The following is a 6,762-nucleotide window of genomic DNA, read 5'->3' as shown; positions in this document are numbered from 1 at the left end:
ATAAATAAATAAATAAAATAAGCAGCATATTGGCCTGCCACAGCACTAACACAATGCTCTGCAATGCCGAGGCCACATGGGAAGATCTTAGGTTCATATCCCGAGGTCTCTCTGACTGTAGCAGAAGTGCACATGCTCATAATCCTATCTGGTTGAGGCTGGAAGCAGACCACAGCATGAAGACCCTGCAGAGGATATCACTCTCTGTCTCTCTCTCCCTCCCCATCTCTCTCTCTTTCTCTCTCTCTCATGAAATAAGCAAATAAACTTTTTTAAAAGTTAAAAAGAATGGATGCACAATGCTGAGGGTAAGCAGTCAGTGTTAGTGTTTTGGCCTCAAACGTGTCCCTGGGTCAAACAGAGTTTCCAGAACCCTTTTCCCCTGGAACATTGACAGAGCTAGATTACAGGACTACAGTCCTGAGTGGGAATGGCTTCAAATTGTGGATTGACTTCATGCATGTGTGAGCTTCTTTAGAGAAATGTTTTTACTCAACTAGATTCAGAATCCTGATGTTAGAAAACCATAGAAAGAATGATATTCTGGGGTTAGCTGGGCTGGATAAATGTTCTACTGTGTCGCCTGATAACCTGTGCTCTGGTCTCCCATAGAACTAGAAACTCATGTTAGTACCCGGAAGAGAGTTACTGTCTCCACCTTGGGTGCACGACAAGGCTGTCTATGTCATTATAAGTTGTCATTGGCAGAGAAGTGACCTTAGTTTCCATCTTTTTTTCCTCTCTCTCTGCCTGTTTTTGTTGTTGTTGTTGTTATTCTGTTTTATTATTATTATTATTTTATTCAACTCTATTCATTAATTTATTTAAATTTGACCAGAGAGGGACAAAGTGAGAGAGAGAAAGAAACTGAGAAAGCAAGCCACTAGGTCTGGGACTCAAACTGTGGTCAGCCATGTGGTAATACAGTGCCCTTAACCACCATGCCACCTGCCAACCCCTTGTTTTGTTTTTAATTGCCAGAGAGCCCATGTGATTGCCAGAGAGAGGAAAATTAGCCCCCAATGGGGCGTGGTCACGCCACAATCCTTACTTCTTCCATTTCCCTATCCCGGCAGGATTTGGGGCATGCATGCACATACACGTGGCATGGTTTCTCAAGTCTCCTGGGTTGAGAGTCAAACCATGGTTGGCCATGTGGGATCTGGCTCCCTTCGCACAGCACTTACCCACTGTGCTATGGCGCCAGCCTCCGTTCATCTTTAGATGACTGTTCTGTATTAAAGGGTGGGTGGTGGACAGCGTGTAGTACATCATCACAGAGGAATAGCTTCTACTTAGAGTTTGAGGTTGGAGGGAATAAAACACATTTTGGTTTTAATCTTTTGTTTGTTTGTTTGTTTGTTTTAACTTCCAGAGGGTGCATATGCTCACCAGAAAGGGAGAAAGCATCCCCCACTGGGATGTGGTTATGCTACAGTCCCCTCTCCTTCATCTCTTCATCCCACCAAGATATTTGGGCATGCTTACATATGTACCTGGCATGCTAACCGGGCCACTGGGGCTAGACTTGAACCATGGTCAACCATGTGGGACCCAGCTCACTCCACACAGTGCTCAACAGTTTCACCACAGAACGCCAGCCCACAGCAGAACATTCTTAAATATTCACTTGCAAGTGATTAAAATAATTCCTCCATTCTCTGTTCTCTTTTTCTTTCTTTGATTCCTTTCAATGATCAAAACATCTTTCAATAAGATTTAGTGGCCTGGACTAGACATTCACTTACAAATTCCTCATTTTATATCTGGGTTATACTATTTAATCTCCTGGGCCTATGCATTTGGAAATAGGAAGTCTGTGGATTCCCTTGTTCTTCTTAAGGGACAGGAGAGGGAGCTAAATATCAAAAGAGCATCCGCTTTTTTATTGCTTCAAAAAATAACAATGGAATATTTTCCATTTATATTTGCCATGTCTATTATATGCTGGGCACTGGAATTAAAATGAAAATGCAGACGTACCTGCCTTCAGTGTACACACAGTATTTAAAGGATACTGGAGAAATGACTACTATGCATCATGTGAGTTCCTTGCACGGGTGGCTGTGGAGAGCCCATGTGGGACACCTAGCTCAGTCATTGAGTTCCAAGGCAAAGACATCTGAGCTGAGGCCTAAACATTGCACAGGAGCAACCAAGTTCCAAGTAACCACGGAAGAAGAGAGCATCCCAGCAACAGGAACAGGAAGTGTGAAGGTCTGGGAAAGAGCCAGAGTCGGTGTACAGGGAGCCCGGTTGGTCCCATATGGCTAGAACATAAAGCAGAGTGAGAATGCCAGATGCCCAGATAAAGAAGGGTGGAAAGAAGAGCCAGGCCCTGCCGATCTAAGATGGCTGCACAAGAGACGCTCCTGAGAGGACAGGGGAACCCCTCAAAGCTTGCGACATGGTCGGTTGACAAGTGGAGAGAAAGGCTGAGAAATGACACAGGCAGACCTTGGAGGGGTGTGGCAGTAAGCTGGCACCCTGGTCTTCAAAACCATAGTCCTTCAGTCTGTCTTAAAGTTTTTGAGTAGGAACTGCAAACACCCATGATGGCATTTGCTCCTTTGGGAAGATTTGGAGATTTATTTTTCTTTTTTTTCCTTAACTAAATCTCCAAGCTAACAGATGCATATTTATGAGTAAATATTACTAGAGGAATGCAGAAGACAAATTTCCATATCCAAATACTTACTGAGTCAGCGACCCTCTTAGTAGAGGAGTGAAGTGAAAGACATGGTGAAATGTTTCACAATTTTTTTTTTACATCATTGTTCCAAGTTGTGTTTCATTTCAGCACTTTCAAGTCATGATATTTATAGAAACAGATGGCCAGAGTTGCACAGGAACATCTTCGTCTTTCCAACTGAAAACTGGAAACTGTAGGAAGACACAGGGACAGCCTCTCAACCCACTGCACCAGGTCTACAGAAGGAGTGGGGAGAGTTGCACTGCATTTTGCCCCCGGACCTCAAAGCCCTGGGCGACCAGTACGTGAAGGATGAATTTAGGAGACATAAAACCGTTGATTCTGACGAGGCCCAACGTTTCTTGCAGGAATGGGAGGTGTATGCAGCAGTGTTGTGACAACAAGCTAATGAAAAAAAGACAGAATTCAACTGAAAAAGCACTTTTTGCATCTTCCTTTCAGAAAAAAAACTTAATGACTTCCGTGATGAACAAATTGGACATTTACAAAAGTTGATGCAAGAAGCCACTAAACCGAATAAGCAATTTAGTATTACTGAGTCTACCAAATCAAAATTTTAGTCTACACAATAAAACTTAACAAAACATGTAAAATTCAGAGTAACTTAATTTTAGCTATCACTGGTTTTTTAAAAGGTATTATTTCAGATTTGAGCCTTTCATGATACCTGATGTTAATGAGATTATTTTATCTTTTGATGTTATGAATGCAGTATATGGATCAGAATCAGTAATAGACAACTCAAAAACTTTATAACATTATTGTAATAACAGTACTTGCTGGGTGAAATTTGATTTGGGGGATAAAAGAATGGCTTAGGAAAAAAAAAGAAGAAGAAGGGGTGGGGACATGAACATCATCTTCCACAAAGGTCAGAGGGGACTGAGCTATGAAAACTCAGCACATTAAGTCAAGGAAATAAAATAATAGAATGATTTAAAAACCTACTCATATAAATGATAATTTATCTAAAAAATAAAATAATTATTTCTTTAGATGAGAATACTGCATTTCTTTTGTTTCCTAAACTCTCACATATTATATTCAGAAAAATACAGTTTGAAAATCCTTGCCCTAGATCATTTTTCTATTTTTTTAATTGGAAAAATGGTAAATACTAAAAGAAAAAAGTTATCTTTTTGTTATTGTCCAGACAAATAAAGGGTTGCCTCATAGGGGCTCTTTGTTACTATGGCTATAAATGCTCCATGGGGATGAGAAGGTGAGAATGAAGGAGAGAGGGTCAGTCCAGGGGAGGTCCCAGCTAGTTCCCAGTTACACTCCCTGCTAGCATTCAGGTAAGGCTGGGCAAGACTGCTCAGCAAGTGAGGAAGAGCTACCTGGAATTAATTTATACTTACGGGAACTGAGAATTCTCTTCTGATACCCATGTTAGTGGGAGAGAGCGCCAGATGCCCACAAGTAGCCCACCTGATCATATTCTTCCATTCATACATTTGACAGAGATTTACCAAGTCCTGGCTGTGTGCCAGGCTCTTCTTGGACCAGGGAAACAGCAATGGTCAAAGTAAAGGCTCTGTACTTGTAGGGTTACCACTCTAGGGGGAAGATGGACAGTAGACAGTCATACGAATATACTGATAGAATGTCAATGAAATATATACTAAAGAAAAAAATTAACTTGGTGGTGAGAAAGAGGGGCAGAAGCCTGAAGAAAGTGAAAGAGTAAATCCTATAGATCTGGGAGGAAATTGCTGAAGGCAGAGGTCACAAAGACTGAAAGCCATACACTGAATGCAAGGAGCAGCCAGAGCCAGAGTGCCCAGCTTTACGTGAACCAAGCACACTGTTGGAGATGTACTAGGCGGAGGTGGGGATGAAAGCCAGTGGGCCATTACAAGGATTCGTCATGTGCTCTAGGTGAGCTAGAAGCTACTGAGTGGCTTTGAAGAGGAGAATAAAAAGGTTTACTTATATTTTTAAGAAGTGATAGTGCTGCTATTTGAGAACAGGCAGATCATGATCATTTCAGGGCTTGGCAAAGGTCAAGGCAGATGATTTAGAAGTGAGATTGCTTGGCATAAGTTGAGGTTTCCTCCAGCCACATTCAACTGTGTAAGAGATGGCATGGACTAGATGCAGAGTTGAATTCAACCAGGTGTAGGCTTTGCAAGGAAATTATGATGATGGACCAAGGAGGATATATTCGTTTACTACAGAAGCTGTAACAAATTACTACAAACCTGGTGACTCAAAACCATATAAATTTATTCTCTCTCAGTTCTAAAGATCAGAAGTCCAAGATTAAGATATTAGCAGAACAAACTTCCCCTGGTGGCTCTTGGGGAGAAATCCTTCTTTGCCTCTTTTAGCTTCTGGTGGGTCTAAGAGTTTTTTGGATTATGGCTGGATCACTCCAACTTTGGCTTTTCACATCACTTTCTTTTCAGCAGCTGTGTCTTTTTCTCTTATGTGTCTTATAAGATATTCTGAGATACAGACTCTAGCAACTGAAATTTGGGTCCACCTGTCGCGTGCGCTCACCAGACAGACAAAGAGAGACATAGAGACAGAAAGCGAGAAATCAGACCCCGGGGGGGATGGTCACGCCACAATCCCTTCTCCTCCCCGTTCTCCTCTAGGGATCTTGGGCATGCACACACACGCGCCCGGCGTGAGTTTTAAGCCACCGGGTCCGGTACATGAACTGCAGTTGACTACGTGGGAGTTCAGCGACATAGCCATTATGCTAACTTCTGGTTCCTGATTTAGTTATATTTTTAAAGACCTTTTTTCCAAAAAGGTCACATTCACAGGTTCGAGGGTTAGGATGTGGACTTATCTTTGATGAATCATCATCATTCAGTTCCCGCATAGAACATAATCCTTAGAAAGTGGAAGACTTAACATTTAGAGCATGCAAATTTGCAGTTATGGGTTGAGGGTACAGCAATAGGAGTGAATGGCTGAGGTAAGGTGAGGACACTGAAAGAGAAAAAGTCATGGAGTGGAGCGCTCAGCTACTGGAAGGACCAGGAGGTGGGTACTGAAATCATTGGTCATGATGGTGAAGCAGTGTTGGAGACACAATAATCATTCTGGAGTTAAACTCAGCTGGCAAGAAGGGCCAAGTAGCACACAGTCTGATTTAAGCTTTAAAGCATGGGAGTGCTAGGGAAGAGGAAAGGTACCAGGATTTGCAAACAGCAATAGGACTAGGAGAACACCTCTACCATCTCATGGCAGAGATATGCAGCTAAGGAGATAACTGGGGAGAAAACAGCCCCACTTTGAGAAGGCTGCAGGAAGCAGGGTTCTTGGAAGAGCTGCCTTTCAGCTAGAGCAAGAAGGTAAAGGGAGGTAAAAGCTGATGATATAATGAATTCTTCTGATGGCAAATCCAGAGTTCCTGGGGTGGAGGAATAGTGTGAGGACTCTGGGAAGTGGGAGTGGAGACAGTGCAGGTCAGGGGAGAGTGGAGAGATGAAGGATGCCCTGGAGTCTTCCATATAGGATGGAAGAGGATGCAGAGGGTAAAAGCCTGATGAATTGCTTCTCTGAAAAATCTTGTAGGACTTTGGATCAAAGCAGTGCTGCTCTAGCTCCTATGGGATAATATGCAACCCAATAAGGAAGGAGGGGGATCCTTCCCACTGGGTCAGAGCCCCTCCTGGCCTCTGCCTTCGGGGTTGTAGAGGATACCAGTGCACCTCAGGTAGTCCAGTAGCACTCACCACTCCAGAGGCAAAGGCCCGTGACCCTGACAGAAGTTTAGAGTCATGCATTGTCCTAGGGAGCAGTTAGGCACCAGATGAGACATCAGGTAAGACAGTCAAATGTAGAGCTTGAGAGTTCTCCTGGAGCCTTTGGGAACTGTATAGGAGACTGAGGAGGCCCACGACAAAGGTTAGAGAAATGAAAATACATTCTATTTACCAAATGCAGTTTGTGACAGCTACCGTGCTAAATCCTTAACATGCACTACTTCATGTAACCCTCACAACAATCCTATGGTTTATGTTGTTATTCTTCCCATTTTAGAGATAAGAAAACTAAGGCGAAAAGACGTTCTAGTGCATGAGAGCATG

At 42.9% G+C, this 6,762-nt stretch overlaps 1 pseudogene; it reads right to left on the bottom strand.

Annotated features, from left to right (window-relative positions):
- Positions 1-1,272, bottom strand: part of LOC114009761 (leucine-rich repeat and coiled-coil domain-containing protein 1-like) — a 23,576-nt pseudogene extending 22,304 nt beyond the window's left edge.
- Positions 1,273-6,762: the final 5,490 nt, after the last annotated feature.

This window comes from Tupaia chinensis, unplaced genomic scaffold (genome assembly GCF_000334495.1).
Source record: "Tupaia chinensis unplaced genomic scaffold, TupChi_1.0 Scaffold000619_1, whole genome shotgun sequence".
Taxonomy (NCBI): Eukaryota; Metazoa; Chordata; class Mammalia; order Scandentia; family Tupaiidae; genus Tupaia; species Tupaia belangeri.
Note: the sequence above shows the minus strand (reverse complement) of the source record. Positions and strands in the feature narration are given on the sequence as shown.